Source organism: Ceratotherium simum, chromosome 36 (assembly GCF_057802395.1).
Source record: "Ceratotherium simum simum isolate JZ-2026a chromosome 36, ASM5780239v1, whole genome shotgun sequence".
NCBI classification, from domain to species: Eukaryota; Metazoa; Chordata; class Mammalia; order Perissodactyla; family Rhinocerotidae; genus Ceratotherium; species Ceratotherium simum.
The window spans coordinates 26,545,268-26,565,976 of record NC_141935.1 but is presented as its reverse complement, the minus strand read 5'-3'; the positions used below and the strand labels follow the sequence as shown (position 1 = coordinate 26,565,976).

Below are 20,709 nucleotides of genomic sequence, written 5' to 3'. Positions count from 1 at the left end.
TGATAAATGCTACCACACGGATGAACCTTGAAAACATTACGCTAAGTGAAAGAAGCCAGATACAAAAGACCATATATTGTATGACTCCACTTTTATGAAATGTCCAGAATGGGCAAATCTATCGAGTAAATAGATTAGTGGTCACCAGGGGCAGAGGAGGGGAGTGACAACCAATGTGTATGGAGTTTCTTTTAGGGGGGCTGAAAATGTTCTAAAATTGGTGATGTTTGTACAACCCTGTAAATATACTAAAAGACATAGAATTGTACACTTTAAGTGGGTGAATTGTATAGTATGTGAATCTCAATAAAGCTATTTTAAAAATGTAGAAAAAAAGTCTTATAGAGGTGTGGCTGTACTCTAAAATTTATCTGTTGCCTTCTAAATAAAGTCCATTCTCCACAGCTTGACTTTCCAGGCCTTTTATTTATATGGAACTTTTTTCTCCCTTCATCTATATTTGTAAACCTTACACAGTATTCAAATGCCATAATTCATCATACTGGATGCATCTTCTCCATCCAGATAGATATTCCCATCATCCCTCTCCTACAGCCTTGAGCATAGTCTGCCTTGTGTTGTATTTATTTCTGTATTTGTTGTATTATCTACATCTGATCGAGAGCTCTTTAAGGCCAGGGAGTATGCTTCCTCATGTTAGCATCCCTCAGAGCAACTGGCCCCTAATCTTAACTACTTCATACATGATAGATTTTTATCACTTGATAGAAAGAACGGATTGTGAAATTATTAGAAGTTATCCTAGATATGACACTGTCTTTACCTACCTCTTTTGCAAGGTCTTTCAAGAACAATGCAAGATCAAACGTCTGAAGACATTTTTGGAAACTCTTAAAACTGTGCAGGGTATCATTACTATCTGTAACCCTGGTAACCACTCAGATTCATGTCAATTAACTTTTGGCGGCACTCTTGAGATTCCTTATCGTCGACATGAGTTTCTCGGATGAGGTAATGCACTTTTTCTGGGGACAGTTGTCACTGGAGAGATTGGCCGCGTTTCATAGTTGTAAACAAAACTGTCTCGCGTGCAGGACCATGACAAAGAGGGAATAGGATGCCAGAAGCTCTGTGAAAACACTTAAATCCATTTCAGCAAGAAGGAATTGTGAGCTGGTAACTAAATTAGCGCTCTGCTCTCTCCCTCGGCTCCTCTGCTAATGAGTGGGCCCCAGGGACCCCTGGTCCTGGGTGATGAGCCCCTGATAGCCATTCAAGGTCAGTTGAGCGCTCCTTTCCTCTAGGGATCTTTGTTTAAAAACAGAATTCCTTAAGTAAATATATTTATCAAACTAAAAATATTTCAAATAGACATGCCCAGAGAATGATGTAACAAACACACCTACCACCTGTGTTTAACAAATGCTAGTTTTTTGCCATATCTGCTTTGGATTTTTTCTTTTTAATGAATGACATTTCAAAGACAGTTAGTTGAATCTTTCCTTTCCCTCCCAAATCCCCTTTTCCTTCCCCCTTCTCAGAAGTAACTCTTATCTTCTTCCTGAATCTTTAACTGGTTAATCTTTCAGTCCAACTTTGATGTCAATTGTTAACTCCTGAGGCCATTTTCCACTTCAAAACTGTTGATCAGCCTTGTTTCCAATATTCAAAGTCCACCTTCGAGCCCATTAAATGGGAGTTTTCCCCTGAGTCAGTTTAAATCAGCCTCTAGAGAAGGGGAAGAAGGTTCTAGAGCGACACTCATCACCACATTCCTGGAATTCTGGGAAGAGGAGGGAGAGGGCTGTGTGGTCTTGTCTTTGAAATCTGGAAGTCTGGTGGCAGCTAGGACATTTTGGACAAGGCAGGTATGGTGCAGTTTAACAGACTATCAAAATGCAGATCAATCCAATTCAATAGCAGTTTTGGGGAAAATGATGAAGTGGGAGGTACTGGAAAGAGGAAAATGAAATAACCAATGTGGGGATATGTGTGTGTATGCACGTGTGTCTTATTGACATACATACCTGACTCAAACATAAACTTGAAATGCCTTTTTAAATACATGTAGTAGAACAAAAAAACAATGACGACGTGAGGAAATGTGGATGAAGGGAGATGAGGATTGGAATAATAAGTTCAAATCTAAGATCAGCACATGGAATATAGGCTATTAGGTGTGAAGCTTTCTCTAGAAGTGGCCCACAGATTTGGTCATGAGCTTCCTGGTAGACAGTGGAAGAAGGTAAAGGATCAGTGACACAATTTAGGGCCCTTAAGATAAAAAGCAAGGAGGAACAGCTCTTTCTAGCACAGATGCCTGAGAGCCATTTCCCTGAGGATGTGGTCCTCACCCTCGATGGGGTGGGAGGGGGACTGACTGGGACATTCTAGCAAAGCGTGAGATGCTCTGGAGTGGTGTCTATGACATGCAGGGAGCACAGCTGAGGGACAGAGGGGTTAATGTGATCAGGAATGCCTCATAACCAAGGGTTATTAGTGCCAATAATGCTGCCAATGGCATTGTGATGGTTAATTTTATGTGTCAATTTGACAGGCCACAGGTGCCCAGATATTTGGTCAAACATTATTTGGGATGTGTCTGTGAGGATGTTTTTGGATGAGATTATCATCCGAATCAGTAGACTGAGTAAAGCAGATTACCCTCCCCAATGTGGGTGGGCCTCATCCAATCAGTTGAAGGCCTGAATAGTACAAAAAGGCTGACCCTCCCACGAGTAAGAAGGAACTCCCCCTGTTCGACTGCCTTTGATCTGGGACATCATTTTTTTTTCGCCTGCCTTCAGATTAGAAATGAAACATCGGCTTTTCCTGGGCTTTGAGCCTACCAGCCTTCACACTAGAACAGCACCATCAGCTCTCCTGGGTCTCCAGCTTGCCAATGACTCACCCTGCAGATCTTGGGGCTTGTCAGCCTCCATAATCATGAGCCATTGCCTTATAATAAATCTCTTTTATAAGAGAGTATGAAATCTCATGTATATGTACATATGTGTATGTATATGTACACACACACACATCCTATTGGTTCTGTTTCTCTGTAGAACCTTAATACAAATATTCTATATGCAGAGAGAGAGAACATGGGCCTTAAGTACTAGTTGTAAAATGTCTTTGGGTTCGTAGGCTTTCTAACTGATGTCATTGAATGGCAGGAGGACTTCATGCTCTCTTATCTACTAATCTTCAATATCTTATAGTAATAACCATATCAATAGTAATGTTTATGGCATACTTCTAAGCACTTTACATATATTAGCTCACTTAAGCCTCATTATATTCAAAGGGAACTGAGGCACTCAGAGGTCAGAGAACTTGTCCAAGGTCACAAAACTAGGAAATGATGTCACGTCTTCAGGGCCCTGATCTGAACAGAGCCGATCTTCCATCTACTCTTAGTGGTGGCAATAGGAGAGGGCTCTGTTACGGAAGACAACTCACACACTGCCTCTTTTGCTCTCTGAGGCTTCTCTCCCTCTCTGGGGAGGAAGGGGCAGGCATGTGGGCAGCGTGGGCTGTCTGTTTATGTGGCGGGTGCGGTAGCAGCGTCCTTGGGTGATGGTGAGGGGGCTCCTGGGAAGGAAGCACCCACAGGAGCTGCTGAGATCTGTGGGCAGCCCCGCTGAGCTGGCCCTGTGGAAAGGTGCACCGCGGAGCAGCTGCAGAGGAAGAGCTCACAACCACCACTCATTTTCCCATAGCTGCTTGCAATTTAGGAAGCAGTTCCTGGGGTCCCGCGTAGCCCCAAGTATCAGAGCGGGGATTGAAATGAAGTTGTTTGACACTAAATTCCGTGCTTTCCTCACTCCCTCTCCAGTTCCATCTGTACCTTGGGAATTTCTGCTGAGAGCTCTGTCTGCATATCAGCAGGGGGCTGAAGAAGGGGAAAAGGAAAGAGGTAACAGAAGGAGGTAATAGAAGGAGGTAATAGCGTGCTCAGAGGTTCTCGAAAACCAGAAGCAGGAGAGGGAAGCTAGATGAGCTTCTCCCTGTTTGGGAGTCGTTCTCACCGCCTGATTTTTCCTTTTTGATTATCCACTTCTCTGATCCTAACCCCAGCTCAGAAAGAGCGTGCGTGACTGTGGAGCAATGCTCTGCACCAGGTTAAAGAATCTCGTCGTTGTGGAGGGTGGCTGGGTCTGGAGGTGGCTCCTGCAGCCATCAATCTATAGATCTGTGCTTTATAAGCTGTGAGTGAAGCTTAGGCTGGTCCCCCTTATGTTACCGTCTCCTCCTTTGAAACAGTTTTCAGTCTGCTTTTTGGGGGCATTAGCCTTGCCTGCTCAGTCTGGAAATCACTCCTGAGTCAGAATGAGCCAAGCTGGATGGGGGTGAGGTGATAGGTCCATCAGAGTGAGGGCCTCCTGCGGTGGTGGGTGGGGAGACAACTTGTTGAAGCTATAAAGAGCCCAGCCTCTGACTGCACAACGAGGTCTACCTCCAGTGTGGAGACGGCTGTCTGGGGCAGTGGGTCCTGGGATCAGAGGATCCTGAGAAACCACTTCCTGTCCCCTCTGCCACCTCCCTTCCCGCCAGGTAAGTATTGCTCAGACACTAGCTTCTGATTAAAGCTACATGATGGAACATGTACCAAGGATGCAACTGATGGCCCGTGTCAGCTTGTTGGAGTTAAAAAATATATTTTAATTTGTTTCGCTCTCTGGGGAAATTATCTGAGCCTGCCTGTGATAATCAACTTTCACATGAGCTTTCAAAAACCTTGAAATTATTCGAGCCACAAAATGAGATTTTCAATCTACATAAATACAGAATTCTTTTGCCGCCCCAACTTTTTTTTTTTTTTGAGAGGAGAGAAGATTAAAAAAATCTGATTCATTAATTCATTCCTCGCCTTCTCCCCCAGGACACTATCATTAGCACTTGTAAGAAAATGATCATACTAATAGTACCTTACGTAACACTTTCACATACATTTTCTCTTTTTATTTTAGACTTTACACCAACTCTTCAGGTAGGGGACTGGTGGCGAGATCGCTTCCTCTTTTTATAGCAGAAAGCGGGCCTCTGAGAGATTACGAGACTTGCCCAAGTTCACAGAGTCGAGACTAGAACCCAGTTCTTTGAGCAACAAGCTCAATGCTCTTTCACCTACCAGGCTGCCTCACAGTAATAATAGTAATAAAGTATTTGTAAGAGAATCGAGTTCAGGTTTAAGATGGGTGTATATTGTACTCTGCCTGCGTGTCAGGATAAGCTAAGCTAAGTTGTGGTAACATGGAATTCCAATGGGTGAACTTGTTCATGCAAAGTCCCCTATGGGTCCGGGTGACTCTCTAGGGTGGTTGCCCCCCACGTCTCCAAACCACTTTGATCTCACGACCCCACTGTGTCAGCATGAAGCTTCAGGGTGCACTGAGGCAGGGAAAGGGGGACTGAAGAGTTGCATGTTGGCTTTTACATGCTTCAGCCCAGAAGCAACAAAACTCAATGCCAGTTGCACGGCCCTGCCCGACTGCACAGGGGGTGGGAAACCTTGTCTTCTGTGTGTCCTGGAAGAGGAGGAAAGCCAGCAATACGGGTGACCACTAGCAATGACTGCCACACCACCCACAGGCCAACAGGTCTGTACCGTGGAGCAGGCCCCCTTTGGACAAACGCCCATGTCACAGATCCTGAGAAAAGCATTCCTGCTACCCAAAATTACTTTGGAGGAACATCTAAGTATCTGACAGATATTTAGCAGATATAAACCATGCACCCTCTCCTAGATGTCTGTGCTTATGAATCAAGGATTGCGATTTCTGTTTGACACCTACCATTTTCCTGATTAAACCTTCAATGATTCCCCCTCTTCCTGAGGAAACAGTTAAAAGTCCTTGACGTGCTAAGGCCCATCCCCATTTGGCCCCTGACACCTTCCCCGGTCTCATCTTTCACCACTCCTCAGGCTGCTATCCGGGGTTAGGGACCTACTTTCAGTTCTCACCAGCGAGCTCACTGTCTTTTGCGTCCTGGCCTCGACACAAGCTGTTCCCTCTGCCTCGCAGTCTTTTCCCCCCACTCACTTCCTCCTGGCTACTCCTGCCCGTATCCAGGTCTCAGCTCCAATATCGTTTTCTCAGGGCAGGCGTTTCCTGCCTGGCGTAAACCTCTTCCCTTGTGCTCTGTCAGCCCCTCGATTTAGCTTTATCAGCTAGTGGATCTCTGTGGGGTACTGGCCTCTGCATTTATCTGAACCCCCAAATGGTTGGCAGACTCCTTGGGGTCAGGGTAGGGACTGATGGCAGCACTTGCCCTTCAGAGTTTGTACTCAGCGCAGGGCTTAGCTGGTGCCCGGAAGCGATGAAATACATGTTTGTTAAGTAAACACAGGAATGGGTCTATAAATGGCCGAGGGAGGCCTGACTAAGCAGGGGAAGCTGACAGGTCTCTCGGGTCTCACGTTCTTCTCCATTGGCTGTGCGGGAAGCCAGAGTCAAGATGGTTATTTCGAGCTTTGACCTCTATTTCTCTTGCTCTTGGTGTCAGTGCACATTTGTATGGTACCCTTGGTTTGTCAGTTGGCTTGTATCCACCGCCCTTCCTTAAAAGTGGTAGAAATATCTTATATTTTAATATGAAATCATTTTCTATTTCTCTAGCAAGGTGTAGAGTCGTGTGGTAATACATATCAATGGTAAAGTGTCCTTAGTTGCCTGAATTATTTGACTCTAATCCCCATTAGAGTTATTGTTTAACGGGCACAGAGTTTCATTTTGGGAAGATGGAAAGTTCTGGAGATGGATAGTGTGATGGTTGCACAACAATGTGAATGCACTTAATTCACTGAACTGTACACTTAAAAAAGATTGAAATGGTAAACTTTATGTATATTTTTACCACAATAAAAATTGGATTCCCATTATAATGTGTATCATTAATTCCACAAATTCAAACACTACCAGTTGGAATAAGGACTCCAAACATGACTGTGACTGGCTGTGGTCATCCAACTAGACCACAGCCAGTTTCATGCCACCAGGCTGTGTGTGATTGCATTGCAAGGAAGATTGCTGAGACTGAGTACATTTTGGTTCCCTTGCTTCTTTTTTTTTTTTTTTTTTAAGATTTTATTTATTTATTTTTTCCCCCCAAAGCCCCAGTAGATAGTTGTATGTCATAGCTGCACATCCTTCTAGTTGCTGTATGTGGGACTCGGCCTCAGGATGGACGGAGAAGTGGTGCCTCGGTGCGTGCCCAGGATCCGAACCCGGGCCACCAGCATCGGAGCGCGTGCACTTAACCACCAAGCCACAGGGCCGGCCTACCTTGCTTCTTCTTATTTAGGAAAGTTATTCCCCAAATGAGACTCATTTTGGCTCAATAGAAAAATTCTCCACCTCTTTTCTCAAGATGAAAACCCAGCTCAGTGATTTCCAAATCTTTTTTGAACCACCATCAACCTCTTTTGTTATTTTTTTTCTCTGATAGAATTTGCTTTAACAAAACAGTTTTAGGGGCCGGCCCGGTGGTGTAGTGGTTCAGTTCGTGCACTGTGCTTCGGCAGCCCAGGGTTCGCAGGTTTGGATGGTGGGCGCAGACCTATGGACCGCTTATCAGGCCATGCTGTGGCAGGCGTCCCACATACAAAGTAGAGGAAGATGGGCATGGATGTTAGCCCAGGGCCAATCTTCCTCAGCAAAAAGAGGAGGATTCGCAACAGATGTTAGCTCAGGACTAATCTTCCTCACCAAAACAAAACAAAACAAAACAAAAAACCTGGTGCTCAACTATTTCCTACCCTCATTTATTAAGTAACAATTCATTTGTTCAACACTCCTCCCCGCCCCCAACATATCTAGATGCGTATAACCACTCAGCAGTGTTCGTGATTGGCTTGGACAGCCAGTTTCTCCACATTGATTTGGTATAATTACTGCGTTTGATATAATGCTGAAGTATGAATAAACGTGTGATTTCCATGGGATTTTTTGACATACCCAGACTAGCTTCAGGGCCCCCATTATCGCCTTCAAAGAAACCAGGTGATCTGCATGTCATTTGCTTCTGGCAGGTTTCCTTTAAGAGTCGTGGGCCGGCTTGTCTGCGTGGTGGAGGGGCTCCTGGAGGCCTGCTGATGGATGCCCTGGTCAGGACTGCATATTGGATCTGTTACGCAGCTGTGATATACGATTTCAATGTTTCAGAGCTGATTTGGATTTTCTGCGCTCCCTGCCTGGAATTTCGCTGCCATGTTGTTTTGTGCTTCTCTGTTCAACAAGAAGAAAATAAATCTAGAAACCTGCTTAAAATGGACATCCCATCTTCAATTCTATATTATTAAAAGATCTTAAAGGCCAGGTCTTAATGTTCTTATTCGTAGAAGGAAGAAATTGAACTAAGGTCTCCTCCAGCTCTAGAAATTGTAAAATTCCCGCTAACAAATAACAGTGTTAAGGGAGCCTAATAGTCCTTACATTCTTCCCATCTGGCAGGCCCAGAGGGCTGCAGGTTTTCTGGGGTCGTTGCTACCCCTCAGGGTTGATTGATCTGTTTATTCTAAGCTTGAGGCCAGAGCTAGAAAGGAGGCCGTTTGTTTGGGCGCTGCTGAGAAAAACAGCCTAATCACCTAAATATCACCTTGGGGAATGAAATAACTTGTAGAAGAAACTGAACGGGGTCTGTGCTTTGATTTGGAGTGAGGAAGATGAGGGAGTGGAGGAGGCCCACAAGACCTGGACAGCTGTGGCCTGCGGCTGAGTGAGGATGAGAAACGGAAAGCTCCTCAGTGCCTCCGGCTGGGCAGCCAAAGGGAGTAGGTTTCCTAAACTGTGCCCGAGTGGGACCCCCATCCCAGAGGCTGACTCCTCTCTGGGCACTTTCCTGGAGCTTCTCCAGACCCTGGCTGCTCCAGGGCAGACGCGAGGGGCAGAAGAGCGCAGCTGAGATGCCTCGGAATGTTAACTTTCTCGCCAGCAATCGGAAGATTTTCGGAGTTAAGACTTAAAACTTTACTAAAGTAGGATGGCCACTGGGTTACACCTTTCTATCTTCAGTGGCCCTGAGAAACATGGGGCACATGTGGGAATATGACGCTGTCAAGCAAGCTACTGTCTCTAAGATTAGTTACACTCCACCTGATTTCCAGGTTAGGACAGCGCCTGCCCTCTCTCCAGAGGCAGACTTATTTAGAATCACAGATGAGGCAAATCTGTTGTTTTTCTTCTTAGTTCATATTGCCTCTGTCGTGAGGACTGAGAACTCTGAGAAGAGATCTAGGAGGTCTTTAAGCAGATGAGGACTGAACTCTGGGTCAAATCGGCAAATATTTATCAAGTACACACAAAGGCAGGGCACTATAAGACAAAACAAATCAGTTAATCGATATCAGCGCTTGTCACTTGTTGGGGGGAAACGGCAATACAATGAATGGCTGGCAAATACAGGTGTGAATTCCACTTAGTCTCAGCAACATGAAGGAAGAGGAAGCGTCTGGAAAGGGAGAATTCTGCCACCACCAATCTGAGTATCCCTCAGGGGCTTGGCCAACTACCCCTGTGGCTAGGGGGCTCTCTTTACCCTGGGAGGTGCTTCCCTGATGGAACAGTTGCTTGCTAGTGTTGGCCTGACTCCTGAGCTGTGGGTGATGGACCAGTGCTGGAATTGTCCCGGAGCTGAGGATTTTAATTTCTGGTGGCTAACCTTTCACAGTGGGGACTCTACTGTGACTCCTTAAGGTCATAGGGCCAAGTCAGAAGGCACTGAACATGAGTTTGGTAGACTCTGGCTTACGCATTAGAGTACCAGGGTGAAAGGTGGTTCTGGAAACTCTGTAAGCTGTGCATAACTTAATTCCTTTGTCTGCTGGTGTGTCTGTCAGCCCTGGATTTAACATGGTCAGATTAAGTCAACACAGGCTAGTGAGACGAGAGCCAACAGAACAAAGTAAAGGGGAAAGGGTTTCTCAATGACGAGGGTAACTTTCACTATTTGAGATCAGCCTAAACCAAGACTGACCAGGAACCAAGAGAAAGCTACTGCATTTTATTCCTAGAAAGAAGGATGCTTTTGTAAATAGGAAGAATATTGGAATATTTGGATCATGGTTCTTTTGGGGATTTATATCAACTCTTACATATCTTTCTTCTGTTAAGAAGCATCTTCAGGTTAGAGGAAAAATCTAAGATTCCCAAAGTGTCATACACTGGAAGAAAACGCTTAGGGATATCGGCAGTGGTGGGGAGAAACCTAGTACAGAATTGAGTCTACAGTAATTCTTTAATAGGAAGAAGGCATTATAGGAAAAATGCAAGTGCCAGGAGATTCAAGGAGAGGATGAAGGTTTTCTTTGGAAGTTAGAAGATCTGGCAGAACCACACTCTTCTCTGCAAGAGATAAGAGCTATGCAAAAGTCCACACATAGGCCATTGAGAGAGGTGGGGGCGGGAGGGCAGGCAACCAGGAGCAGCTAAAGGTGGTGGGTGGCTCTGTAGCCTATAAGGGCCCTTCGCTAGGATGGGGCAAACTGGCCAGATTTTTTGATGCAGAGGGTTTTGAGTTTGATGTAATCACTTGCTACTAAGGAAGTAGACCCAAGGAGATAAATTCAGTGTAGCTTTTCCTTTAAGTTAGAACTCCCAGGGTGTAAACAACAGAAAGCAAAAGACGAGTTGCAGAAATGTCACACAGCTATAGGATAACATGTCCAGATCCAATTCACTTATTTACTCAGACTCCTGGGACCTCTGTCCTCGTGCATTCATCTGCCGGACTTTCTGACCTTGAGACTTTTCACAGCTGTCATCATTTAGTATAAATAACAGCCTGCTGACGAGTGGGTAACAATGTGGCATTCTGCTGGGCCACTTCTTGCTCAGCATTCCTCATGAAGTCTCATGCCACTGGCCGTGTGCCAGGCCTGACAGACAGCCGTGAAAACGACTTGGCATAAGGCAATTTTTAAAAATTGTTGTTGAGTTTACTTCATGATTACATCTTTCGTGCTTGGCAAAATAATTACTATGCTTTTTTTTAAAATCAAAAGAAAACGTTGATAAAGTGTTTTCCTATATCTGGAGTACAGAATATTCAGTGATCTCTGAGCTTTGTCTTTGTGTGTGTGCGTCTCATGCCATTTCTGTCTTTCCTAAAAAAAATGTATCCACAAGTACTGGGGAATGAACCCTATTTAGAGTTGCAGGTCATTTTCCAGAATTTCTGCGAATAATTTTAATACCGTGACTCACTACTTATAGGGTCTCTGGTCCATTTCTGAAGTTGAGTTGAAGAAGAAAAGATCGTACCTGAAAATGCAGCCGTGGGGTTTTGAGAACATGTGAGTGTAAACGTTCTGAGGGTTAAGTATACGAGTCCATGATATTTTTCTATGGCAGCTTAGGTGTGGATCCCTCAAGTGGGGACGATTTAGGAGCGTGAAGAGACTGGCTCAGTGTTATCATTTTGTCTACTATTCACACCTGCTTTAGGAAATACCTTTGTTCCTACCAATCTATAAGAACTTCCCATAATAAGGAAATGATGTTGCATTTTTAGAAATAACTGTAACAAATTTATTTAGGCTGTTACTGTTCACGAAGCACTTTTACGAATATTCTTGTGTTTGGCTATTATGGTGGTCAGCCCTGGGAGGTAAATCAGCTGTTGTTACTCTTTTTTATTCCAGCTGAGAGACTGGAGGCTCGGAGCAGTGACGTGTCGCGCACACTGCCGTGTAGTTAGCGCTCAGGGCCGGAGGCGGGCAGGCTGGACCCCAGAGTTACTTCATCAGGATCTCTGTACCACCTTTATTTTTTTTTAATTAATAGATTTTTTTTTTAAAGCAGCTTTGGGTTTATAGAAAAAAAGTGAGCAAAAAGTACAGAGAGTTCCCATGTGCCTCCTCACCCCACCCCCAGCTGCGTCTGTGATTAACACCTTGCGTTAGTGTGGTACATTTGTTGTAATTGATGAGCCGGTATTGATACACTATTATTAACTGGAGTCTATGGTTTACCTTAGGGTTCACTCTTCGTGTTGTACATTCTGTGAATTTTGACAAATGTATAACAGCATTTGTCCACCATTACAGCTCCACACAGAATAGTAGTTTCACTGCCCTAACACTTCCCTGGGCTTCACTTATTCATCCCTCCATCCTTCCTAACCTCCAGCAACGACTGATCGTTTTACTGTCTCCACAGTTTTGTCCTTTCTAGAATGTCACATAGTTGGAATCATTACAGTATCCTTCTGTTACCTTTTTATATTCCAATATTTTCCCCTCATTGTTTATATAAGCAACAGTAACAGAAATTTACTGTTTCTTTTTTTCTTTTTTTTTTTGTGAGGAAGATCAGCCCTGCGCTAACATCCGTGCTAATCTTCCTCTTTTTGCTGAGGAAGACCGGCTCTGACCTAACATCTATTGCCAATCCTCCTCCTTTTTTTTTTCCCCAAAGCCGCAGTAGATAGCTGTACGTCATAGTTGCGCATCCTTCTAGTTGCTGTATGTGGGACGCGGCCTCGGCATGGCCGGAGAAGCGGTGCGTCGGTGCGCGCCTGGGATCTGAACCCGGGCCGCCAGCAGCGGAGCGCGTGCACTTAACCGCTAAGCCACGGGGCCGGCCCCGACTGTTTCTTTCTGAGTTAAAAATTTTTCATGAAGGTACACGCATAAAGAAGCCTCTTTTTTCCACCACCATCTCCTATGCCCATTCTTACCATTTGTTGGAATATGGGAAGTAGGTTTATCTCTTGGTGAAGATGTCTTTGCTTAATATAACAAACCTAACTGTTGGCATATCAAGAATTTTGCTCCTCTGAGGAAAATGAGGAAAAATCTTCTAGTATAGCCTGACCATGATCTACTCTCTTATAAACCTATTTTACAAGAGACTTTTACCTGTTGTAATTGAGAAAACTGAGGCGTTAAAAGAGGAAGAGGCTTGCCGAAGTAAGGACATTAGGAGAACAGAGAATAAAAGCCAGGGCCTCCTTATTCCCATCTGAGATGCTGCTGAATTTAGCCATGGTTGGCCAGTGCCCCAAAAGAGAGACCTCGAAAGGAGAGACCATGCCAGTCAGCTCAGCCATTCAACACAGAAGCTCTGACTATCATGGCCAAGGCCATGGATTTGATCCTCAGACAAGTTAGTGAGTTACCTTGGAGCTCACCTTTAACTCCTGGAAGGGGGCGGGGGGACATGTGGTAGATCCCCCCCGCCCCATCCCCCCCGGATCATAAGGGGAACCAAGGCAGTAAGTTTAGATCACATCTCCCTCTCACCCCAAACTCCGGAATAAAACAAATTAAACACATGTCCTACCAGAGGCAGATCAAATGCATGATTATTTTTTGCTTAAAGGAACTGAATACTAGCATTGGTTGATGGAAGAGACTACATTCTGAAGTCATTTTATAGTGGACAGAGGAACAAAGAATGCATCTTGTAACTTAGGCATTTGCTTGGTATACTTAATTATTCTGGGTTTTCTGTTGCTTGGGTGGTAATTACTTACAATTATTAGAGATGCCCAGAATGACAAAAAGATGAAGGAGCTAAACATTTTAAAAACTTTTTTGCTATTTAACAAGGACAGAGTACCTTGTTAGGAAGCGAACCAAGGGGCCAGCCTGGTAGCGTAGTGGTTAAGTTTGTGTGCTCCTCTTTGGTGGCCCTGGGTTTGCAGGTTCGGTTCCTGGGTGCGGACCTATGCGCACCACTTATCAAGCCATGCTGTGGCAGGTGTCCCACATATAAAGTAGAGGAAGATAGGCACAGATGTTAGCCCAGGGCCAGTCTTCTTCAGCAAAAAGAAGAGGATTGGCATTGGATGTTAGCTCAGGGCTAATCTTCCTCACCAAAAAAGAAAAGATAACCAAGGATTAAATAACCAAAGATTCATTGATGGCTAACACTTGCTCTTCTGGGGCTGATGTAATAAATATGGGTGTTTTTAACCTTGTCAGTTAGGTGGCAGCATAGTCTAGTAGAAAACAGCTCTAGCTTGTGGGTCAAAATTTCTCCAGTTTGCTCCTAAGTCATTTATTGATATCATATTTGGGTGACCCTGGGCAAGTCACTTGATTTCTTTTTATCTTTCTTGCCATGTCTGTAAAAGGGGACCAATCATAGTGATACTTGGCCCTGACTTAGGACAAATGAGGTCATACACACTGAGAATTTTGTGCTGTCAGTGTGCAACTTTGAGCTATTATGCAGGTGTCCAGACTAAAAGCATCTTACCATTAATTTTATTTTATATGGCATACATATATATATACACACACACACACTCTGTATATATTCTCTGTGTATATATCTCATATATCTTACTCTGTGTGTATATCTTATTAATGCTCGTTACATATATGTGTGTATATCCATATAGTGTGTGTACATATATGTATATCTATCTATCTTACATGTGTTCTGTGCTTTGCAAAGCTCTTTTGCAAACATTCCCTCATTTGACCCTCCCAACAACCTCTCCGAAAGGGAATGTTCTGCATTCATTTTATAAATGTGGTTGACAGAGGTTCTGGTTCCTGAAACTTGATACAATTATCGTGATTTTGAAATATGGGAAAAAGAACTTCATTTTAGACAAAGGTCACAATTTCAAGTGCTTTTGTAACCAAATTGTGAACAAGCTTGGAAAAGTTGCAAGAAATTCATTAACCAAAATCAAGAAGATCAGCCTTTTGCAAAAGGTCTCTTGATGGAAGGACCCAGCAGTGTCTTTCACTGAACCAGAAATTTGCCTGTTGGATTAGATTTCCCAGGAAGGTTTTGTTCAGGACGGTGTCCTTCAATCAACCTGAAAATGCTGCTTAAATCTGTCCCTTAAAAAAGACTCTAAAAGGCCCCATTCTCTAAGGTACCCCCTGTTCATGTAGTTGTTAATTTTTTTTTTTTTTGTGAAGAAGATTAGCCCTTAGCTAACATCTGTCACCAATCCTCCTCTTTTTGCTGAGGAAGATTGGCCCTGGGCTAACATCCATGCTCATCTTCCTCTACTTTATACGTGGGACGCCTGCCACAGCATGGCTTGATGAGCAGTGCATAGGTCCGTGCCCAGGATCTGAACCTGTGAACCCCGGGCCACTGAAGTGGAGCGCGTGAACTTAACCACTACGCTATGGGCTGGCCCCAGTTGTTAATTTTTTAGTTAATCAATCCATCTCTCCATTTACTAAGTTCCTACTGTGTGCCCTCAAGGAGTACCCTGCTGCAGTGGGTGAGGGGAAGCAGACAGTGTAGACGGAGTTGGTCTGGATGCTACACAGGCCAGGCTGAGCAGGAAGTCCATTTTCAGACCTGAGATAGGCCCCATATGGTGGCCAGAGTTTCTGGAAAAAGTAAAATCAGAATATATTGTTTGGGACATCTGAGCTTCAAGACGTAGACTGCTCTTCTTATAGAACTTTGAGGTGTACTACTAGCTGGGGGGAAAAAGAATTTTTTCAGTGGAAGCAATAAAGAGTGATAGTGTTTCATACAAAATTCACAAGGGTCTAGAAAAATTCCTCTGCGAAGGGCTGGGGGAATCTCTGTAGAGAGAGACGTTCTCGGTACTGTAGGATTACGGAGGCTGTGGATGATAAAATGAAGCTGAATGTTTTCGGTTGGGATTTATTCTTTTCTCTTTGATCATTTCTCCTTAGCTTAGTGCTCAGGTCACTTATATCTCTCCCTTCACTTGAGACATCTTCTACTTTGGTGCCCTGCATAGTCTTTGGAGTGTAGGTAAGGCGTGAGACAGGGCCAGCCTGAGACACGGCCAGCCATGCCTCAGGCCCATCGCTGCTGTGATCTTGCAGGCTTGTTAACACAACAGGAGGGTCCAAGGTACCATGTTCCTAAAGAAAATTGATATCTATTGCCATCTCCTCACACACATACCCAAGGTAGAATTAAGCATTTCCTCACTGGTATATTGAATAGCAATTTTTTTTTCTTGTTGAGGAAGATTGGCCCTGAGCTAATATCTGTTGCCAATCTTCCTCTTTTTGCTTGAGGAAGATTGTCTTTGAGCTAATATCTGTGCCAGTCTTCCTCTATTTTGTATGTAGGACGCCACCACAGCATGGCTTTACAAGTGGTATGTAGGCCTGTGCCCAGGATCCGAACTCATGAACTCTGTGCGAACTGAACCACTATGCCACTGGGCTGACCCCTATCTATAGCAATTTTTACATATATTAAGTTGAACCATATGAAATTGCCTTTGTTCACCATTTTGACCTACAAAAATGACAGTTTCATATAGTTCAACCTACCGTCTATGGTATTTAGATTGTTTATATATGTTTCTCTATACAATGGGATGGGACCATTTCATCACTTATCTCTGAGTCCACGTCACTTAGTTAGCCGACACATAATGGATGTTTAATAAAAAGTATATTAAAAGCTGAAAAGGGGCTAAAAGTTCTCCTATATGTTCTGTTGACTAAATGACAAAATGTTTGATTGGGCTGATTATCCAGCTAAGGAAAAGGACATTTAAAAAAAAAATCAGAATTACATACATTAATCACATTCATCTTTAAGTTTCTACATCTCTGCACTTTATAGGTATAGCCATGATATGTATAGATTTATGAATTTTTGTTTTTTAAATACTTGGTAGAGGTCCTTCCTTATGACAAAATCGTGAGTCTTATTGGAAGTCATTCCAATTTGGGGGGAAGAACCGGAAGTCCAGTGGAGGGTATCTTTTTCATTGCAAGCAAGCTCATTTGTTGACATGAGCTTCAAACAAGGCGTATTCCATTGAATGCCACTTTGTCCTCAGCCCAGGAAATCAGAAAGACAAGATTAAGAGTCCATTTCATCCAGCTTTCTGATTCTAGGACTATGAGCTTCAATTCAACCCAATGAATATTTGAACAGCTTTCCATGTGTCAGGGACAGCACTAGCTGTAGGATGTAGGTCATGATGGAGATTTTCTTTCCAGAACTGCTCTTGCAGGCTTGGCCGTGACCTCCTACCCCTCTGAGGGCTACTTGGAAACCACTGTGTCTGTTGCTGCTCCCTTGCTTATCGTTAAATGGAAAGAAAAATGAGGGAGAAGATGGTGAAAATGAAAGCAAATTACATTGTAAACTGGGTTTGATGCAGAGATGGGCAGGAACACAGACCACCTCTCCCCCGACTCGGAAGAGTCATTGTGTCATCATAAAGATGAGAAATACCTAACAAGACATGAATGAGTGTGAGTGCCCTAAAAGTGAGGTGTGTTCCTTGTGGGTGCACATTTCAAACAGTTGCAGTAAATCTAACTGATGTGTTTTAAACATAAACAAAAGTCATCAAGCAGCAACGGTTTACCTCCTGACTTGCTTTTTGTTGCCACAAAGGTGTTCTGTTTAGAAAGAAAACAAGCCGTTAGAGTATTCCAACGGAAATATCGGTAACATGATTTAGTAGGTGGGTTATTTAGGGTTACTTTGCAGAGAAACAGCATTTGTGGACAGTGGTAAATTTGTTCAGCTCCTCACAGATTCAGTGAAGTGGCCTTTTTTTCTTCCCACCAAGATAGTTATCCTGTCGGCAGCCCAGAGACGCAAATGCCAACGGCTGTCGGGTTTATTCCAGAGCAGCCAAGCTCAGGTTCTGGGCCATTTTCTTTTTCAGTTCTTGGGACCTCATAATGCCCAGAAATGTTGACTTTCCTGAAGAGGCCAAGAAAAAGTCCACACCCGTGCCAAGACTTTGGCTGTGGGCTTGGCACGAGGGGAGGCAGCTGGTGAGGACGGAGAGCGGTCCGGGCTTTCGTGGCACATGATTCCTACAGAAACTAATTCAGGGCAATCTTTGGGTTTACATGCATTTAACAGGCATTTCTCTGTCCCCAAGGATTATGTTCATGATTTTAAAAATCCATATATTGATCAATAATTGGGAAATATCATAGAACTGGAAAGTGACCTAAAAATCATCTTTTGGCCAGATTCCAATCCAGTTCCTCCTTTTGCAGGTCAAGGATCGGGCCGCAGATACCAGGTGGTTAGTGGGCATCCTTCTCCTTGCCTTCACAATCATCTCTCAGTCTTCAGTCCTTCTTCTCTCTTACAGTTTTCCTTCATTTCTCTTCTGTCTTGTCCCCCTCTGCACAGTCGGAAGAATGGTCACATTCTTATGTTCTGGTCGCAAAGATGTTGGGCCCATGGGCAGAACCAAGTTTTGTGAGACCTTAAGCTTTATACAATTCGGGGGACCTTCTTGCAGAACAAGAATACAGTGTTAACTGACCTTCTTGTGGTAAGCATGTCCCAATATATCCATGTATCAAATCATCACGTTGTACACCTTGAACATACACAGTGTTACATGTCAATTATATCTCAATAAAACTGGAACAAAAGAAGGAAAAGAATGTGGATGACCGTGTGCATATATCGCCGGGGCTCCCCCCGGGGCCTTGGAAGGGACCTCTGCAGCTGAGGCCCCCGAAGCGTAAGCTTCCTTTAGCTTTACGGTGATTCCATCTCTGGTTAGGCCTGTTTAAGATTTCTCCCTTTATTTTTCCCCCGACTCGTGCCCTACGTCAAGTGGAACAGTTTTGAAGGTTTGAATGAAAAAGTCTACCAGAAGCCTTCCTTTATACAGTGGTATCATTTTAGGTGATCAGAGATGCAGAGTAAATGTACGTGAGCCTCAATTACTCCATTTGGTTGTCGCACCCGTTGTTTTGGTTGTTTTTCCTTTCTTACTTATTTTCCTCCCTTGCGTTCTGGTCTCTCCCTCCTCCCACTTCTTAGCTCTGAGATTTCTGTAGAAGTCCACATTTGCCAGAAGATACAGCAGGGGCCCTTGACCTGGGATCCATGAGTCCTGGCTCCCCGATGCTGTGGGCAGAGAAAGGGTCTCGTTGTTTTTGTAACTGTGACAACTCCTGTGTACTGAAGGCTTCCTATATGCCAGGGGCTGCGTGCCGGGATCTCAGAGGGCTCCGTGGGCCTGGAAGAGTCCAGAACCACTGTTTCATAGCATTTACTATGAAGGAGTCTAGCCTCAGACGTCTTTTCTTCTAAGATGACTGCCAAACATTGATGTGTTTTTTTTTCTGTTAAATGGGCTTTCCAGTGCCTTAAGACACTAGACCAATGGGGGAAAATGAGAATTTTATATTTTTATGAAGGTAATATTTCCGGTGGTAAGATGGAGTTTATCAGACCTCCAGAACTTGTGACTTTCAGAAAATGATAATGGTCTAATGGGGGATTGAAGGAATGTCTTTATCTTAGACATGAGAATAAACCCTTAGCCAGGTGGAAGCAAAGAGTGGCAGTGAGCGGGACTATCTGGTGCTGTCAGAGCCGTCAGGAGTGACAGGGGAGGAGGGGCGGGGAGGCCCCAGTGAGGCTTTGCTGACAGGGCCGTGCTCAGCGGAGGAGGGCGCCAAGGGGAGCAGCCCACACTGGCACAGGAGAGCTGGGTTTACTCACTCCTCTGTGCCACTTGGAGCACGACATAAGGGAGGAGTCATTAATTTTGGGGGTGAGGGTCTCAGGCCTAACGTTTGTAAAAATAAGGGATTATACTAGGACTAAGGGTCCCTTCTAGCCCTGGCTTATTTCTTTCAATCTATTTATTCTTATTCATAAATATATCTCTCAAGTAGGCCAAGATAATGACAGAGTTAGTAGTTGTAATTTTACTTTGTAAGACTTTCTCTTTGAGGTATCTTATATTCATTTTATTTGTTAATCACCAACGTAACAAATACGTTTGTTAAAACGTATAGCTGAATTGAATACCTGTGTATAAGCCACAAGCATCTGGCCTTAATCCTGCTGCGGCTGTGACATGGTTCATACGATGCCTAGAGTGGCTAGCTGCGCTGTGACCGCCACCTGACACTAGGCTCCTTCTAGCAAAGACCAGGGATGTGGTGATACCCTTAGTTGGTTTATAGAGGCCCAGCTCCCACGAGTGTGAAGGGGCATGGCACCTGTGGTGCTGTGACCACCCTCCACCCGGTCCCTGCACTGGCAGGGCCCTTCTCATTCTCAGGATGGGCACCAGTGTTCAGACAACTCCGTTGTCTCTCACAGGGAACTTGTGAAGACGGGTGGGCCAGGAATGCCTGGGCATTAACCGGAATATTTCTCTTATCCTTGCAGGGAGAGCCGTGTCCCCACTGCAGCATATATGCACCTTCTGTGACGTGTGTGTGTTATTATTAATACATTATAATCTATTAGAGGGTAATTTTCTCTAATTTTCTGTCATTTTGCAGTTCTGTGCAAAAGGCATTCAATTGTGGATTAAAGCGTGGGCATCTGGATATCACTTGAAAAAAACAGCTGAATTCACGGCTCGCAAAACAGCAGCATGTTTGAAAAGCTTTCGACATTTCCATGATTTTCCCTTTTGTGGAGGTGGGGGCGGGAGAGGAGGTGGGGGCAGGAGAGGGGTGGCCACTAGCCCCTAGAGAATATTTCCAACAGCGTGTTACTTGGTGAAGATGGAGTGTTTTTCATGACTTAGTCTCAAGATTGGGCTTCATTCTAACTCCAGGATTGCCAGGCCTCAGAGAAGCATCTGATGTTCGGGGCTGTCAGCCCACCACCTGTCACTAACACCAGTCAGAGGGAGGCAGTCAGCACCAGGGCTCTGAATTAGAGGGCAGAGTCAATTTACATAAATACCCTGTCACTCCTGACTGTGGCTGTGAAGCTCCAGACTAACCCCCACGGGCTCTCTTGGGATTTGGGCCACAGGCAGATGAGGCACCCAGAGTGAGCTGGGGGCTGGGGGAGCAGCCCCCGGGAG

At 44.4% G+C, this 20,709-nt stretch overlaps 1 protein-coding gene across 1 annotated transcript in view; it reads left to right on the top strand.

Annotated features, from left to right (window-relative positions):
- Positions 1-20,709, top strand: part of KIF26B (kinesin family member 26B) — a 451,434-nt gene that overhangs the window by 115,348 nt on the left and 315,377 nt on the right. The window lies entirely within an intron of this gene.